General features: G+C 47.8%; 1 long non-coding RNA gene across 1 annotated transcript in view; it reads left to right on the top strand.

Annotated features, from left to right (window-relative positions):
- LOC138528436 (uncharacterized) overlaps positions 1–19646 on the top strand; it is a 255913-nt gene that overhangs the window by 13538 nt on the left and 222729 nt on the right. The window contains exon 2 of the long non-coding RNA XR_011284141.1: positions 6232–6424. This is a non-coding gene — a long non-coding RNA (uncharacterized lncRNA). The remainder of the gene's footprint in view (positions 1–6231; positions 6425–19646) is intronic.

The following is a 19646-nucleotide window of genomic DNA, read 5'->3' as shown; positions in this document are numbered from 1 at the left end:
TACTACAAAATTGGATTCCTCATAAGTTAAGTTCCCACTATTTGGAAAAAGAAATCCTCACAACAGGGAAGATTTAATTATTTTAGGGAAAACACGGTGTCCCCCATGCTGTTGTTTGTGGTCCTTGAGACCATCATGTAGAATTGCACCCTTTTTGCTGTTTTCATAGGTTCTTTGTGTTTTATGATTTGCAAGCGGTGGCGCAGGAGTAGGGGGAGCAGGCTAACGTTGATTTGTAGCAATGTTGATATGTGCAGATCTGAAAATATAGGGCTTTCGTTGGTGCATACGATTTAAATGGTTTCTGAGTTGCCTGGTGCAGCGGGTTAATGTACAGCACTGGTTGATAATGTAAATTGTTTTTGTGGTTATCTGTGGTGTCTGTCAGAGTGGTGTTTAAAGAGTTTGGAGAGATGCATTGGTCTATCTGTGGTGAGTTAGTGTGGTGTTTATGGAAATACAATTTAGGCACATGTCTTCTGGTGGTGTCCATTGTGTAACCTGGTTTGTTACAGTGCTGGACTTGTGTTGAGATGTGTTGTCTGTTAGGGTCGGAGGTGGAATGAATTTGAGATGGTTATTGTTATCACGTGTTCTGGGTCAACCTTTTCACTTTGGGAGCCTGACAGTGTGTCATGTTGGGTTTATACCCTGGCACAGCATTCTTTCTCCAGCATCTATGCCTTATTTTGCTATATTGTAGGATTTTAGGCTAAGCAATGCTAATGTTAAGATAGGCCCAAATATATCAATAAAGGAAAAAAACTCAATAAACGGAGTAACTCCAGGTGCACGAGTAAACCCAGCTTCATTCCGAATACAGATGGTTGCTGGGAGATTGTACAAAAGGCAATCCCAAAATGCCGTTGAGAATAAGTTTTGTACAAAGGAATCACCATAATTGATAAGATATTTACTTCCTGGAATATTTTTTGTGCTCTAGATAAAGGTTTTACAGGGATTAGCAATGAAACAACACATTCCAGAAATCTAAATCTGAATGAATTGGAGCATCTTGGTTTACCAGAGACCTACGTGGAAGGCAGAAAATGTGCGGTTCTTTCCAGAGAGCTAATCATACCTTCCTTTTCAGTCAAGATGAGCAGCGTTCCCTCGGAATATTCTTGTACTGATTCTTTGCAGCTGTTTACTGTTGCCACTGTGCCCAGGGTGCTGATTTGAGAAGCAGGCAATATTTGGTCCTCGAGCATGGTGAAGCAGCCCTTTGACCCTCATAATCCTATGAAGGTTGGGTTGGTTAGACTTTTGAATCCCACTGTGAGTTTCATAAATGCCTTCAAATATCTGTTTTTGCTGATATTTTGTCCTGGCGTCCTATATCCTAGCCTCTTTACAGTGAAATGAAATGTGCAATATTGGCCTCTATAATGCTGAAATGGAGACACCTTTTCTGGAAGCCACACCAATAGACACAGCATCTCAATTCGTTGTGCAGCACCTTGTTGGCAGTTCCAATCCCACTACCATTAACTCAAGAATCACAGAAAAAGACTACGGAGAGATCCTCCGGTTATCATGTTTCCTGGGCACGCAGTATGCTTTTAAATGGTATTAGCATACTTGATCGAAAAACATTTGACCTTTTCGATTTGGCCGAATTTTCTGGAGCGTTTTTTCGGTCAAATTAAATTAAATAAATATATGGTGAGGGATAAGTCAAAAGAAGACCCATACAAAATTGGTCAAATTGGAAAAGGTCCAATATTTTCCACCTAGCAGACCTAAACCCTTTTAAACACAAGCCCTTCTCGATTAGCTGCCAGAAGCCAGACAAGCTATGTGATTCTGAAATAAAATATTTGAAAAGCATTATCGCAGTTTGGTTTCCCTGGTAGAGCTGATGGTGCTAGATTAGGAAATATTTCATATAGACTCAGCAAGAGCTTTGGACAAGCTATCAAAATTCCCATTGGACAGGCCTGTGCGCTGCACCCCAGCCCTGTGCAGCACGCACATCTACGTCAAGCACATGTGAAGGTTAGCATTCTCCTCCTCAAAGTTTATTAGAGCGTGGAGATTAGTCTGGACTGTGGTGTGTGCGCCAGAAATATGTACCCAGGTGTTTTTATAATCACTCTTGCATATTAGATTGCCAACTGTTTTTTGACTGATAAACGCTGCTCGTTTTTTCTACCTCCTTAGTCAAGTGTCAGATGCATCTGTTTGTTTAATAAACATTTTCCTAAAACCAGGAGGCTGTACACAGACGATATTTCAACCCCTTAAAGGACGTTGTGTGATTGAGAGGTTTTGATGTTTTTTTTAGCTGCGAAATGAAGCTGCCTTTAGAGTGCGGAGTGGGCGATTTGAAAAGAGGCATTTTTGGAAAAGCTAAGCACTAAAATCACTTTCATGTCTTTTGAAACGAGTCTCCTGTTATGTTCTGCACTGAAGAGTCCCTGACGTTGAGTATAAAAGGAAATGACATTTCATATGAATATGAGTGAATTTTCACTGGTTTAGGCTGTCTCCACAACAACCAAGTATTCACATGCATCAATGACCAACCGTTGGCAATATCAGTAGTTTTGGCATTCATAGTTGTTTATTGTATTTTACATTTAGCATGGAGGGAAGGTTTGAGGAATGACAGCACAAGGAAAAAGAAATGACAGCATGGGTGAGGGTGACGGGCAGAGCCAAGGGAAGCACAGTGGGGGGAGGAATACTAAATAAAGGGCAACACGAGGGAGAATAATAAAATACGATAGATGACAGCTAGGCCAGCAACAGTACACAGGAGCATTGTACAACATTTGAAGGAATGAGTGTCAGCACAAATGGGGGGCATGAGTGAGAGCACAAATGGGAGGGAAAGAGTGACAGCACAAGGGGGGAAGGAGAGACCACGCAAGGGGGAAGGGGTGACAGCAAAAGAAGAGGAAATGATTCTTATATAATACGCTTAATACTAGAGACCAGTCTCTAACACGTAACCAGGATTTAAACCTGTGTTGCTCTGCATTGTCCTCCTTCCAAGACAAATGCGTTGCTCCTGAGCTATCCTTGCCCCCCTTCAGTGCAAGGGGCAGTGCTTAAAGTGGGCCGGGGCCTGCCGGGGCCGGGCCCCGGCAGTCTCCAAAAAGTGGGACTGAGCCGGGGCCCTGCCGGGGCCCCGTCGTACCGCAACATTGGCGGGATGCATTATCCCGTCGCGGCCGCAGCTGCGACGGGATGATGCGCCTGCAATGAAATCAGGCAAGCTGACAGAAGTGGCAGCCAACCACAGCGATGCTGTGACTGGCTGCCACTTCCGTCAGTCACAGTAACTGCGTCTGGTGACCCCTCGCGCGAGAGGTCACCAGAGGCAGTTACTGTCCCTTTGTTTCCCCAGGTCGCCGAGGCGTCTTTAACCCTCGGCGAACCTGGGGATTCCTCAACATATTTCAAGGTTTATAAAAGATGGCTTTGAAAGTACACATTTCAAGCCATCTTTTATAAAGCTTTGCCGACGGACAATTTTGTCCGTAGTCAAAGCTTTATAAAAGATGGCTTGAATTGTGTACTTTCAAAGCCATCTTTTATAAACCTGAAATGTTAGAAAAGATGGCCTGAAAACTAGGCAAACCGTAGGGTATGCACACAAATATATATAAAAGTTATATATTTGTGTGCGCACCTTACTATGGTTTGTGTACTTTGCAAGCCATCTTTTATAAACGTAGAAATATGTTACATATTTCTATGTTTAGGAAAGATGGCTTGCATAGTACGCAAACCATAGTAAGGTACGCACACAAATATATAACTTTTATATATATTTATGTGTATACCCTACGATTTGCGTACTTTTTAGGCCACGCCCCTCCCACAAGCCACGCCCCCAAACGAGGGCCCCCCCCTCGATTTCTTACCCCACTCAAAGCCCTGGCAAGGGGTGAATGAGCGACAGCACAAGGGGGTCAAGGAGCAACAGCACAAAGGGGGGTAGGAGCGACACCACAAAGGGGGGTAGGAGTGACAGCCAAAGGGGCGAAGGAGCGACAGAGCAAGGGGGACGGAGCGACAGCAAGGGTGGGAAGAAGCAACAGCGCAACTGGAAAGGAGCGACAGAGCAAAGGGGAAATGAGCAACAGCACAATAAGGGAAGGAGCAACTGTGCAGGGGGGAAAGAGCAACAGCGCAAGAGGGTAGGAGTGAGAGCACAAGGGGGAGGAGTGACAGCGCAATGGTGGAAGGAGCAACTGCACAATGGGGAAGGAGCGACAGCACACAGGGAAGGAACAACAGCTCAAGTGAGGGAGGAGGGGTGGTGCAAAGGGGAAGGAGAGGCAGAGCAAAGGGGAGGAGAGGCAGCACAAAGGGGGAGGAGGGACAGAGCAAAGGGGTGGAGGGAAGCACAAGGGGGAGGAGACACAGCACAATGGGAAAGGAGCAACAGCGCAAGTGGGGTATACATCTGCTGGTTGTATATATAATTGCAGCCTGGTTGTAGTCCTATATTGCTGCTTTGCTCTCAATGAGGCTCATTTTTGGCCCGGTGCAGATGTCCTCAAAAGAAATCTAACATTTCTTCATAGTCATAGATGAACATTCTGATACCCTTTCCCCCACGTTTTATGCAATTGCACATAGCAGTAGCAGTATGACAAAAGGCATTTCTACCCATTTCAAAGTGCATTCCAAATACAGAAACAGGGCGTGCTTTGAAATGTGCTTTAAAATGTGCAAAAATCATTTTTCGATCGGGAGCAGAGGCATGCATAATGCATTTCCAGGCCATTCATGACCCGTTGATGCTATTTCTAATTTCTATCACTCCAACAGAGATAGAAATGCTTGAACAATATATACAAGACACTCAGAGCACAAATGTTTTTCCAACAATTAAAACTAAAGGCAAAAATAAAAACCCTGAGATCTGAGCATTACAAAGAAAATGTGGAGAGGTGCAGTACCACCGACAACATACAGAGATCCTCTCAGATGTCTTATGAGGACCTCTGTGTGTTGACATTGGTACTACACTTCCACAAAAAAGAATGCTTGCATTGTAACAGTACCCAGAAAAGGAATACTACCTGTAGCCCAACTAGCCAGGGAAGTAGCCTAAATATAGCCCCAATTATCCAGCTCCTCACAAAAGAAAGATCACTATGGGCCCCAGCTTTGAAATTGACACATCCCATTTCGAAGTGCAACCCACATTCAGAAACGGGATGTGCATTGTAATGCACATAAATCATGTTTCGATCGGTAGCAGGGGAGTGCACAAGACATATTCAGGCCATTCAGGTCCCGGTGATGCTGTTTCTAATTTCTATCCCTCCAACAGAGATATACATGGGGTGTGGTGGAGGTGCAACTTCCAAAACGTAAAAGGAAGAATTACTTGAGAAATCTCGATTGACACACGTGTTCTCCATGCATTACATTAGGCCTGGTCTTTGCATTATTTTAAATAAGCCTCTGTGTCATGAACGTGTAACAATGCAACTGTAGCCAAGAAACAGGCCTTGTAATGTTGTCCATCTTGTTTCTTTCTGTCTTCCATCTTGCTTTAGTGTTTCAGCCATGATGAATTAAGTTTAGTTTCTGCCTCTTGGAGAACACTGACTGCAGCACACATTTTACACGGCCATTATTCTCCTGAGAAACTCCAAAGGGAGTCACGCACACAGTGAATGTATGACTTTGACCGTGACATGGCTAGACAAAAAGACTGATCGCTGCACCAGGCAGGTGCTGGGAGTAGCCTGAGGAGGGCCAAGTAAATGGGTTCATGAGGCAGGACAGCCTTGGACAGATAAGAATGGGAAATTCTGCTCTATTTGTTTACTGCACATAAACTAGATCATGGGTGGGAGAACGTGCATCGTGTAGAGCTTGTGTGGTCTTACCAAATGGGAAGCAGGTAGGCAGGGAAATGTATCAACCTTACATAATAGGGCTAGCTATTAACAAAGAAGCGTAGAGTAGTGTGTATTGAGTATTGTGTATTGACTGATATTTTCTATGGGCAAAGGCCAATCAGAATGTTTCAGAGAGCTGTCGCAAATAATATTATGATTGCATATTCATGTATTATAAGTGTGTGAATTGTGTCCATAAATACTATTGATTGATGTGGTGAGGGGGGGGGGGGTAGAGCGCCAGCTTTTCAGCCTTAGAAAGACTGTCTGACCTCTCCATGACCATCTTCCTTGCATAGACATGCACTCTTTATTTTTTGAATGTTTCACTGATCAGAGTTTTCCGCTTGCTCACCAGTCTGGTAGCAGCGGATGGTGCCCTGATTCCTCGGAAAGCTGTAATTCCCCTGCTGCCATCTGAAGTGACCGGTCCACGTGCACACTCAGAGAAGGCCGGTGGGCGCCGTGTTTATCAGAAAGCCTGCCTGGTCCCTGGAGAGGAGTGTTGGGGATGCAGCTCCTGAGGAACTCGGAAGACAACTAAGAAAAACGTGAGTGCGCTCTTGCAGGAAAAACAAAAGGAGGATGTATGGATGAGTGGGTGTACATATTTTGGTTTTTATTATTGTTGTGAAGGTTTAAACAGAAAAAGAGATTCAGAGAAAAAAAAGAGATTAAGAGTAAAAGAGATTAAGAGAAAAGAGGATACTCCCAGTAAATGGGCAAGACCACGTGGTGTAGATTTAGGAGTTTTTATAGTGAAAATTTAAGGTGATTGAAGAAGTGGATACTCCCATTATTGGGGGAAGGACAGCACTGCATAGATTTTGAGTTGTGTAGATTAGGGAAGGTCATCTATTAGGACCTGTATCACTCCAGGTACGGGGCATGAGGAGGAGACTACCGCATCTCGAGTGAGTAGAATGAGGAAGTACCTAAGTCATTATTATAAATAAATGTGTTTTTATTGATGATTAATAGTGTATATAGCAGGTGTTTTCTGTTGAAATGAGCATATATTGTGGGGTTTTGTTGTGGACAATGGGAGGCTCGCTGTTGTGATGGTGGTTTGAAGTGTGAGATTTGAAATTGTGTGAGTGAAAGCACTTTGGGGTATAAAAACTAAATTGGGAGGGTGATTGAATTTATGGGAATTGGTTTATTAAAAGGGAAGTTTGCTCAAAAATGTATTTTCCCGATTGTTCGGGCATGTATTTTTAAGCATACTGTAATCGATCTTAACATTTTTTCCTATGCATTTTACCTTAGTTTTCCTCACTTTTACACATGCGAAAACAACGGGTTGTGCGTGGCCATCTTGTGCTAATCTTATCCGTTGAGGCATTGCCATAACTTCAAGTGCGCTTGCGGCAAGAATACATATCTCCCATCCCTGAAGCTGACATCACTAGTCCAAACGATATGCTCCACCTATTTCATGATGTTAGTGGCCAGCGTAACCAAACGTGCCCAGTCATCACCCCCGCCATAACGTCACTTAACGCAGAACCAGGAAGTTAAACACACACAGCCTCTCACAGCGCGTAACTTCTCTTTCTTGTCCCAAATCGGATAGGAAAACAACATTTTTTGAGAAAACATCATTAGTCTGCAAAGTAACAATTGTTTTTATTTATCAAAGAATGCTCCCAATAATATATTAAGTTTACAAAATGAACAATATGTTTTTGCCATACAAGTTATAGCTAGCGAACATCGCATGCTTCCAATGTTCTTTATAACTTCCTCATGATCCAGCGATTGCGATCAATGACCGATTAATCCCAGTACTCCAATTCTTGTGTGTCCTTATGTTACACCAGCAAGACTTTCTAATAACGCACATCTTTCTTGAGAAGATATGGATTCTTTGCACTTTCACGAGCAATGCTTTTGATCCAGCACGTTGTTAAATGGCGAACTCTGACAGGTTGCACCTTATTGATGGTACCGCCAAAGGGCAGATTGATCCCTGTTGGTCGTCCCACATAAATGTTATGTAATAAGCACCGTTTATGCTTATCTGCCAATGTTGGCATACACAGACGGTACAATATATCTGTGTAGATAATAGAATAAAAATATATTTTAGTGGCTGTTCTGTAATCGCATATAACCGTATAATTCAGCACCGGATGAAACCTAATCATAAATGCAAACCACACATAATGAACACACACATGAGAACATGGGGCAGTATTTGAGAGCACGACGTGCATGAAACGTTAGCTCTGTGAAGTGGGATTGGGAACCAGGTGGATATGGAGCACCACAGACAGATGGCATTATAACAGAACTGGGAAGATTATTGATCGAAAAGCAAACCAAGTTCCCTCGGAAAATTTTCAGCCCTCGGCCCTTCCACCCAACCCCTACTTGATGGTGCACAAGGATGCAACAGTGACAGCACCCCCGGATATTCCACGGATCAAAGCAGTTTAGATATCACAAGCCTGCATACAGGTTGTGGTTGTGGGTAGTCGATGAATAATCATCACAATATGCTCCAGGTAACAACCCATAACAGGGCCAGTAAGCAATACTGCCCAAAAAATCAAACCTCTATTCACTCCTCTTTAAACTATACACAAATAACAATCATTACTAGACAAATCAACAAACCACGAGATACGCAGTCGCCTTTTTATAGTGAGCAGTATAAATATAATTCAACATAACATAACATACTGTGTCCATTATTTTTGTCAAATCGTACATTTGCACGTTGCTGAACTATTCAATATGCATACAGAACACATGCCATTTTTGATCGCAAAAATATTATGTATAGTTAAACTTACATATGTCAGGAAGTTCCATTCTCTCTGTGTCACGCTGAGTAACCGCTATATTTTCAAATGCCCACTTTCAATATAGTAAATGTTATAATTTTTTGAGGATATTTAACACCCTGTGTCCTTTGAGCGTTTACTGACTTTCGCTCAAGGCCAACTAACAATAGCAGCTTGTTTTCAGTGATTGAAGCCATTTTTTGAGGATATTTAACACCCTGTGTCCTTTGAGCGTTTACTGACTTTCGCTCAAGGCCAACTAACAATAGCAGCTTGTTTTCAGTGATTGAAGCCAGAGACGGGTATGTTTCGATTTTGTGAAAGAATGCCACGAAAATAAAACAAACCGGACAAGAAGCGTCAGTGTGGCTGGATGTATTTTTTCCATTCCCACAAGCATCAGCCTACGACCTGACCTTCACTCCATGGAGAGATGAGCCCAGCTGACCCATGTGGGAATCGACAGACGGGTGAGAAATAAACCAATTGTAGGCTGGCATCCATCAATGGAGCAGGATCATGTATACTGTCTTACCTATCACCAGTGCATGTTCAGACCTTATATGTGATGTCATTACTGATGCTGTGGCATCTCAAAAGGCAACAACATTAATTCTGGAGTCCGAACGTTCTCAAACAACAGAGACCTTTGTTGATATTTTTTGCATTCTATACAATTCAACCTTGTTATCCCCGCAAGCTATCTCTTGGCTTCTTTCCCTATAGGGTTGTTTTCATTCCGTTGTGAGCGTAACAGGGGACAGCCTTCAATTGCACACTGCCTACTATAATTCATGCATGTCCGTTCATACTCCCTTGCGCACCTGATGCGGCCCTCTCTGCCTTCAGGCGAGACAGGTGACATCGCGTGTCCATACCAAAAAAGTTACATTCATGCTCCGACTAGGCCTTGTGCCAATGGCACGTTTTGGTGCATAGGGTAAGCAAGGAGGAGCATTAGCCCACTTTTCAGAGTCATTCCCTAACTTTCTAGTCCATCCTTGAGAAGTGGGTAGCCTTGTGCTCAACATTGCAGTAGTGCATGAAAGTGAACGATCGCACCGGTGAAGCACGAGGCGGCTCTTCTTGTAAAGGCTGTAGCAAGTCAAGAAGGGGCCTAAGGCGATGAAGAATTGGTTCCCACTATTCAAGTAGGATGTGCCCTAGGTTGGAGATCATTATCCAAAACTTTAGAATAGCTGGGGAGGGCGGGCTAACCCAGCCAACATCGAATACCTTTATGGGATCGCTTGTGCTAGTCACAAACCATCAAGTGAGGCAAGGGCTTGATCCATGTAGCCAACTGGAGCCATGGGATTGTTTTTATGTCTATGTGGCCATGCTTTTTACCCCTTTCAATTACCCTTTCATCACACTTATTGTCAACGGGACGCACCTCCACCTCGTACATATGTAAAACATATGCCTTATTGTAAAGACTTATTGGGCCTCATTACAAGGCTGGGGGAATGGGTTTAACGGCGCTGGTAATGGTAGCGGCGCCGTTAATCCCATTCCACCCTATTATGAGGTTCCTTTGCGGGACCCGCTCTGGACGTCTGGTTTTACCAGATGTCCATAGCGGGTCCCGGGAGGGGACCAGGGAGCTAACAACGGGCCCGTTATTAACGGGCCCGTTGTTAGCTCCCTCCCCATTCCCATTGAGCCCTGTGGGGGCACGAATGGGAATGGGGAAGGTGCGGGTCCGGGTTCCCTGAAAGGGGAAATACCGGGCTTTCCAAAGTTGGAACCCGAGTTTGGAGGCATGGCTAAGGGCATGGCTACCTCCAAACTCGTAATGAGGCTAATTGTGTCTGCTACGGCAAGGCTTTTAGGACAGGTTTTCTGAAGTCCAAATAAGGGCTTAGTAAAAACATTCAACTGAGGTAGTCCAATACTCCAATCTTAGCATAATACTGTACCACCTGAGTTCTGGTTAGCGTAGACAGAGCAGCTAGGCTTCTCTTAGGGGGAGAGAGGGCTGTAGAATCAGTACAAATGAAATTGCAATTCAAGCGGTCTAAAAACCACAGAAACACTATGTAATGTGAAAATAAATGATTTATTTATATAAGAGTAAGCCCGGATAAATTTGAGGGAAATAAGTACTATCACATTACATTTAACCACATGTATAAAAAACAACACTGTGCTTGAAGGTACACAGGCCAAAGTTTATAACCTTATTCCGAACACTGAACGATGCCCAGAACGGGCAAGGGCTGCTTCTCTTCTTTTCCCTGGCACTGATAATAAAGCAAACGTTATGTCATAGATGCATTCAATTGGCTGATAGTATGCACATCAGTTTGTTGAGGCCTGGTTGTATGATTACTGAAGGGCGTGATTCTCAGCCTGAGGTGAGCATGTCTTGTTTAAGGGAATCCAACAACTGCAAATATGGGAAACCGTTGGAAAGGCTGTCGGTGTTGCTGCATCTTAGATAAGCTTTTTTTAAATCGAGGTGGAGGTGTAGCAAATGATCCTCTGTTTGGGTTCCCAATATGTACGTGACTGTGAAATAACAGTTCTTCTGTATGTTGAATTAACCAAGGATATCAGTGGATGTCAGTGGAGTGTTATGGTGTCAGTGGAATGTGATGTGCCTTTTGGAAGGTTGGTGTCTTTTAATGGTGATGCATGAGGTGGACAGTTAGAGAGAGACCTCAGCTGGAGGTGGATGGGCCAGTGATTTCTTCCCATGTACTTGATGAACTTACTTGTACAACGGGGCTCAATAAACCTTATGTAACTTAGCAGATTCTTGCGTGCTGTGTGGTGGAAGGACCCCACCTTGGTTACTTCATATGTCTTGTGAACCTAGACCTCAGCTTCAGTTCCCCACTACCATAACATTTACCCCCACCCTTTATTCTTCGTTGGTTTAGTCAAGTCCTTGTAGCTTTCCCCCCTTCAGGATCCTGGATAAACAGAATCCTTGTCCCTGATCTTTTCATTCAGGTACAATAATCGTCACATGTTGCTGCAACACCATTTTGAAACGCACTGCTCTATCTGGTATGTCTTCAAGCAGAGGTGGAGGAGCTCGTATTGGTATAAGGAATCCCTATGAAGTCGTAATGGCATGATGTTTATTGAGTAGATGAAAGTGACCCGAAGCTCGAGACACCCTGGAAATGAGGGTAAATTAAGGTGGGAGTCACCTGACAGTGCTTTCTCATCAACCCGTATGCATGGGTCTACCTTTTCTCCTTGGTTGCCCTGCTCTCCGGCCTTTCCTTTCGAGTTACTACAATTGTTTTTTTATTTTTTGTTTGTTTTATTGGTTAAACATTTTTACCTTTAACATCAATAAAATCAAGACCAAAACAATAAATCCACAATAAAACATTTCATAATATATAAACAAAAGAAAATAAGAAAAGAAACAGAATTGAAAAGAAGTAACAGTAAAAAGGATACAGATAAAACTGTGTATTAACATGGTATGTATAGGAGTCCATTTCAAAATGCAAGGCTCTAATGAAAGTAATTGCAGCCACCATGATAGCAGTAGTAGAGCCAGACAAACAATAGTTCCATGTGGATTCATTACATACTACATTATTAAGAAATAGATGATGACACTTCTCAAAAGCATTGCCTCTAAGTCCTTGTATAGCTGTACAAAAAAGCAGCAAGTGTTTCCTGATGATATTTGTCTTGGCAGAACCTCCAAAACGCATTCTCTTTTTCCACTCCATGGCATACCAGAATCTCTTTAGTATGTACAAGGTTCCTACGAAACCTACGAAACTGGTTGCGCGTGCACCTATCTGGGTAGATTGACAAAAATGAGCTAAAATGCCCCTTGCAGGAGACCAAGCAAAGTATACTGATGAAAGCCATCCACCGTGCAGGCCCAATAAAAATCATATAAAGTGTATTTTACTTAGTAAACAGTACTTCCACATTCAGCTAGTAAGGCAGAACTAAAAAAAACTCCAGCTCCTGCAATACCACAGAGCCCTTTTCCTTACAAATGTATCTAAGGTCAGAAAATAGGGGGCCTTTACTGGACTCCAAGATTTGCCTATACAGTGTAAGTATCTCCACTGAGCCCTGGCTTTTAGTGAGGTTAACCCAAGCTCATATCGAATTGCAAGGAGCGGTATTGAACCAGAACCAGGAACCCCAAAGTTCTTCCTCCAAATAAGGGCTTCCAAGACACATCTGCCATAACAGGAATCCACTCTACGCAGCTGATTAGATAGTGCCAATGCACGTGAGCCTAACCAGGACTGAATCAAAGTTGTATTATGTTTAGCATTGATAAGGATGCCCAAATAAATGAGGGAGTCAACAGTGGCCATAGGCTCCGATTGTATCCACCACCAAAAGATTCTTTTTTTGTAGAACTTGTCAAGTTCATTCCCTTAGTCTTTGAGGAGTTAATAGACCAGGAATGAACCTTAACAACATTAGATATACCCTCAAGCAGATGTTGCAGACCTATAGGGGTTGAATCAAAGATAAAAAAATCATCCATAGAGGCCAGCCACATGGTTCTAAGTTTGTAAAGTTTCGGTGTTACTAGTGCTATCGATTGCAGATGCGCCCCAATGTCAGCCATATACAAGTTAAATAAACATGGAGCCAAAACACAGCCCTGCCTGACCCTCTTAAGTTAGAAATTGGGCAAGATAACAGTCCTTGATGGTTTAGTCGAACTTGTATAGAAGAATGATCGTACAGGCCAATAATCAACCTCAACAAACCATGGGGAATACCCCATTTATACAATTTAGAGCAAAGCAAGTTATAATCTACCGAGTCAAAGTCAGATGTCAGGTCAAAGGAGGCAAAGTAAATGCAATTACTTCCCTTCCCTCAAGCCAGATGTTGTAAGCACTTAGGGGGTAATTCATAGAATCCAGCGCACAAGTGGCGCACGCGGCTGGCGCACAGTGTGCGCGTGCGAATCCCTGCGCCAGCCGCGTGCGCTAAAATCCATTTCCGCGCACAGCGTATTCATGGATTCCAGCCACCAAAACCAGCCGTGGCGCACAGTGGTGCAGCGACCCTGCAGCAGCGCCAGTTACGCCCCCAAGAACGCCTCTCGCGCAGGGAAAAGCCATCAATATACCCAATCCAGCGCAAAGGGCTGCGCTAACCCTGTACCAGCACAGCAAGCGGGCTACGTGTATCACTGGGGTGCGCGGGAAGTACCTCACGCGATTCCATCAGGGTACGTGTATTTCGGGGTGCGCGTGAAGTTCCACACGCGATATCAGCAGGGTACGTGTATTTCAGGGTGCAGGGGAAGTTATACACGCGATTTCCTCAGGGTACGTGTATTCCAGGGGTGCGCGGGAAGTTCCACACGCGATTCCATCAGGGTACGTGTATTTCAGGGTGCGGGGGGAGTTTCACATGCGAAATCAGCAGGGTACGTGTATTCCAGGGGTGCGCGGGAAGTTCCACACGCGATTCCATCAGGGTACGTGTATTTCAGGGGTGCGCGGGAATTTCCACACGCGATTGGGCCCGTGCGAGCAGGGTACGCGTATCTCAGGGGTGCGCGGGAAGTTCCACACGCGATTCCATCAGGGTACGTGTATTTTGGGGTGCGGGGGAAGTTTCACACGCGAAATCAGCAGGGTACGTGTATTCCAGGGTTGCGCGGGAAGTTCCACATGCGATTCCATCAGGGTACGTGTATTTCAGGGGTGCGCGGGAATTTCCACACGTGATTGGGCCCGTGCGAGCAGGGTACGCGTATCTCAGGGGTGCGTGGGAAGTTCCACACAAGATTCCATCAGGGTACGTGTATTTCGCGGTGCGGGGGAAGTCTCACACGCGAAATCAGCAGGGTACGTGTATTCCAGGGGTGCGCGTGAAGTTCCACACGCGATTCCAGCAGGGTACGTGTATTTCAGGGTGCAGGGGAAGTTACACACGCGATTTCCGCAGGGTACGTGTATTTCAGGGGTACGCGTGAAGTTCCACACGCGATTTCAGCAGGGTACGTGTATTTCAGGGTGCAGGGGAAGTTACACACGCGATTTCCGCAGGGTACGTGTATTTCAGGGGTGCGCGTGAAGTTCCACACGCGATTCCAGCAGGGTACGTGTATTTCACGGTGCAGGGGAAGTTACACACGCGATTTCCGCAGGGTACGTGTATTACAGGGGTGCGCGTGAAGTTCCACACGCGATTTCAGCAGGGTACATGTATTTCAGGGTGCAGGGGAAGTTACACACGCGATTTCCGCAGGGTACGTGTATTTCAGGGGTGCGCGGGAATTTCCACACGCGATTCCATCAGGGTACGTGTATTTCAGGGGTGCGCGGGAATTTCCACACGCGATTGGGCCCGTGCCTGCAGGGTACGCGTATCTCAGGGGTGCGCGGGAAGTTCCACACGCGATTCCATCAGGGTACATGTATTTCGGGGTGCGGGGGAAGTCTCACACGCGAAATCAGCAGGGTACGTGTATTCCAGGGGTGCGCGTGAAGTTCCACACGCGATTTCAGCAGGGTACGTGTATTTCAGGGTGCAGGGGAAGTTACACACGCGATTGGGCCCGTGCGAGCAGGGTACGCGTATCTCAGGCGTGCGCGGGAAGTTCCACACGCGATTCCATCAGGGTACGTGTATTTCGGGGTGCGGGGGAAGTCTCACACGCGAAATCAGCAGGGTACGTGTATTCCAGGGGTGCGCGTGAAGTTCCACACGCGATTCCAGCAGGGTACGTGTATTTCAGGGTGCAGGGGAAGTTACACACGCGATTTCCGCAGGGTACGTGTATTTCAGGGGTGCACGTGAAGTTCCACACGCGATTTCAGCAGGGTACGTGTATTTCAGGGGTGCGCGGGGAGCAGCACACGTGAATTGCACGTGTGGGTCCTCCCAGGTGTTCCCTCTACACCCTCCATGGCCCCTGCAGGTGGCTCACACCACAGGGGCCTACCCTGCACATGTCCTGCAGGCACCCCATCCACCATGGCCATGCCCCCCAGCCAACCCACATGTCAACTTGCACTACTGCCCACCAACGCATGTCCCCCTGCACCCCCAGCCACCAGGGGCACCCTCCACCAGGCCCCCACCCATGTATCCCACCACCCCCACCCCCCAGCAGTACAGGGGCACCCTCCACCAGGCCCCCACCCATGTCCAACTCATGTTCCCCACCACCCCCACCCCCCAGCACTGTGGGGCACCTGCCAGCAGGCCCCACCCATGTCTCCCACCACCCCCACCCCACAGCAGTGCAGGGGCAGCCTCCACCAGGCCCCCACCCATGTCTCCCACCACCCCCACCCCCCAGCACTGTGGGGCACCTGCCAGCAGGCCCCCACCCATGTCTCCCACCACCCCCACACCCCCAGCACTGTGGGGCACCTGTCAGCAGGCCCCACCCATGTCCAACGCATGTTCCCCACCACCCCCACCCCCCAGCAGTGCAGGGGCACCCACCACCAGGCCCCCACCCATGTCTCCCACCACCCCCACCCCCCCAGCACTGAGGGGCACCCTCCACCAGGCCCCCACCCATGTCTCCCACCACCCCCACCCCCCAGCATCCAGGGGTAGCCTCCACCAGGCCCCCACTCATGTCCCCCTGCACCCCCACCCCCAGCATCCAGGGGCAGCCTCCACCAGGCCCCCACTCATGTCTCCCACCACCCCCACCCCCCAGCAGTGCAGGGGCACCCACCACCAGGCCCCCACTCATGTCCCCCTGCACCCAGGTCCTCACAATCCCCAATCATGTGCGTTATGGTCAGCCTCCACAGCCAAAAGGCCCTACCAAGTAACCCATTCACCCACATGGAAATGGAAATTACATGTTACACCCCCAATGTTCATAAAGCAAATGAACCCATGTCCGTCACACACAATGGTTGCAAATGAATGGGAAAACACCCAACATGACATGCATGAAACCAATGAGATGATACCACACAGTGAAGTATGAAAACAAAATTGTATTAAAAAAAATTGAATGCAAATGAAATGAAACAAACTACAATGGCAATGAAAAAAAGATAAGCTGCATGTCCACCCAAAAAAATCAAAACTACAAATCCAAATCCAAAAAAAAGTTGTTCAAAGTCACATTAAAAATAAAATCAATCCGAGAGATAAAAACAAATGCAAAGACCATTGCTCCATGGAGAATAAATCAAAAATAAAAAAATAAAACAATCCAATGAAGAACTATGTACAAAACATCCAAGGGTCCATGAGCACAACTGAACAAAGGAAACCTACAAAAAACCCTAACTAAAATGCAACTATATACAAAAAGTGGAGCTGTGTCCGTTGACTCCAAATCATAAAAAGAAACAAATGAAACCTAAAACTAAAGAACTATATACAAAGGCGGCGGGCAAGTCCAGCGGCTCACTCCGTGGTGTTCCGGGCCAGGGCATCATCAAACTCCTCGTCTATGTCCCGGAGGCGGTCCTGTTCCATGGCCCCGAGGGTCCGCAGGGACGACGCCATCTGCTCCTCCAACCCCCTGCGGATTGCCTCGAGGCACTCGGCCCGCCTCAGGGCCCTGCGCATGGAGTTCTCCGCCCTGACCATTGTGAGCCGCGCCTCTTCCGCCCGCCGCCGCTCCGCACCTATATGCTGGCCCAACCGCTGCCACACGGAAGACACTTCCCGTCCTGGGTCCTCCTGCCCTCCGGCCGATGCCTGCCCCTCCGATGTTGATGGCCCCGAGCCATGATGCCTCTCACGTTGACTCCGCTGCTGCCTCCGACGCCACTGCCTCTGCCAGCACGACGGCATCCAGGCTGATGGAATCCACCGACGCCGTCCTGCAAGCACCCTGCCTGATGATGCCGGCACATCCTCCATCTGCTGGGGTACAGTTGCTGTGGTGTCCACCCCTGCTGGACCTCTGACTACCGACTGTGGCAGGGATGGGATCCCCACCGAGCTGGCTGCATTGGTCAGGGCAGGTCCACAGGGGGCCCTGGTGGCATCTGGGCCGAAAGACGGCAAGGAGAACGACTGGCGTATAGTCTCCACAGAGGAGTAGAGGGCCGCCAGATTGGCCGACACATGCAGGAAACCCCCGAACATGGACGATCCCAATTGGGCCACGTCGGCACGGTGCTCTTCGTGATGACGTGCGTGCTCCTCCTGGGAAGCACGCACGGCATCACGAATCACAGCCGTGCGCATCGGGACCCCAATCAGGACCTTCTCCATACGGCCAGGGGTCCCCTCATCCGCAGGTGGAGGGTAGTCAGATGACATGGACATCCCCTCTACCTGCGGACGGGCCTGGGACGGGGCATCCCTGCTGGTGCATGGTGGTGCACCCACCGGGTCAGGGACAGCGACATGCACAGGCCCCTCCACGGTGACCTGTGCTGCCTCCTGCCCCTGCCCCTGGACTGCACCACTTGCACCAGCAGGGATGCCCCCACCAGGCCCCATGTGCGCCTCAGTGGCGGCCTCCTCCTCCTCTGTGGAAACCACCAACGTGGATGGCTCCTCACCGTCTTCCGCCGTAGCAGGCCCCTGTGGGGGCTCACCCACCCCTTCCGCTGCAGCCGGGGGGGCATCCCCACCGCCTTGCTCCACAGCGCCGTCTCCGCCCTCTTCTTCACTAGCCGCTGCATAGAGGAAGACATAGAACACAAGCATCAGGGTACTGTACAATGGTCCCCTAGACAGGAAGCAATAGCAGATGAGTGCCACTGTCAAAGTACACTTCCATCATGTCCCTCCACAACACATGTGTCAGTCCAGGCAAAACACACACAGTGACAGTCATGGTGCATGCCATGGACATTTCCATACATGTCCAATGGACTCTCGAAACATACAATGTAATGGAACTCACATGCATCATGGGTCATGCCTATCACATGCACACACTTCACCTCAGTCACATCCATCTGGCCCCGTACACCCCAATCACAGTGGATACAAGGATGACTAGGCTGCATCAGTGAATCTGTACATTGTCACAGACATGTGTCATGCATCCATGGCATCCACAAGTCACAGACACGCAGGTCAGGCACACAGACATGGACACCATATATGTACCTGGCATCAGCACCCATCCCTCACCCCCACCCATGTCCAGGAACAGAGACTGCCATGCTCTCATGTGTACAATCTGCATAGGGCTCCCCATGTCGCATTTAAACACATGCAACAACCGTGCGGTTCACACATTACTGGTCGCACATGCATTACCATGATGTCCCTTCACACATACATGCATACATGGCCTATGTCACACATACAGGCAAGTATCAGACAACCAGCACACTGCAACATGCCCTGTCTCACACAGCAATGCTTGGCCACTTACCGCTCAACTCCAGACGGGTCTCCCTCTCAAGGACCTGGGCGTGGAGCGCTGGGTGTACGCGTTCCAGGACCCCCATCTGGATGGAACTCATGCGGCCCCAGCTCCCCTCCACGAGGCGCCGGGCCTTCATGAGGGTCCTGGACCTCATGTCTTCCCAGCGCTTCTTGACCTTCTGGATGGTGCGGGTTGCCACCCCCTCCGCGTTGATGGCAACCACACAGTCAGCCCAGATCCTCTCCCATCCTTCCTTGTTGGCGCGGGACGATCCGAAGAGGGCATCATACTGCCCCAGGACTTGCTCCACCAGGACACCAACTTCGGTGGCAGTGAAGCTGGTGCCCCTCTGCCCCTCTGGCCGGGGGTTGCCACTGGTGCCAGATGTGGATGGGCCCGACATGGCAACCCCAGGGGCAGGAGTGGGTGGGCAACTGGGTCCTGGGGCTGGGCTGTGAAGCAATGTTATCTGAGTCGGGAGTCTTCTGTTCCAGCAGGGGTGGACACAGCAACTGGACCCCTGCAGATGGCTGATGTGCAGGCACCTGTGACGTTTTGCGCACGGGCGTTGCCCTGGCAGGGCTTGGAGATCCCGCGTGCCTTTACACTGTTCTGTACGTGCTTTTCGTGCGGTACGTGTGTTTTCCATCCGTTGGGGTTCACACGCTATTACTTCACAGCGGGTGTTGGCTACGC

The sequence above is a fragment of the Ambystoma mexicanum genome, chromosome 7q (assembly GCF_040938575.1).
Source record: "Ambystoma mexicanum isolate Mex_15411 chromosome 7q, UKY_AmexF1_1, whole genome shotgun sequence".
Classification (NCBI taxonomy): Eukaryota; Metazoa; Chordata; class Amphibia; order Caudata; family Ambystomatidae; genus Ambystoma; species Ambystoma mexicanum.
The sequence above is the reverse complement of the archived record's forward strand: the minus strand, read 5'-3'. Positions and strand labels throughout refer to the sequence as shown.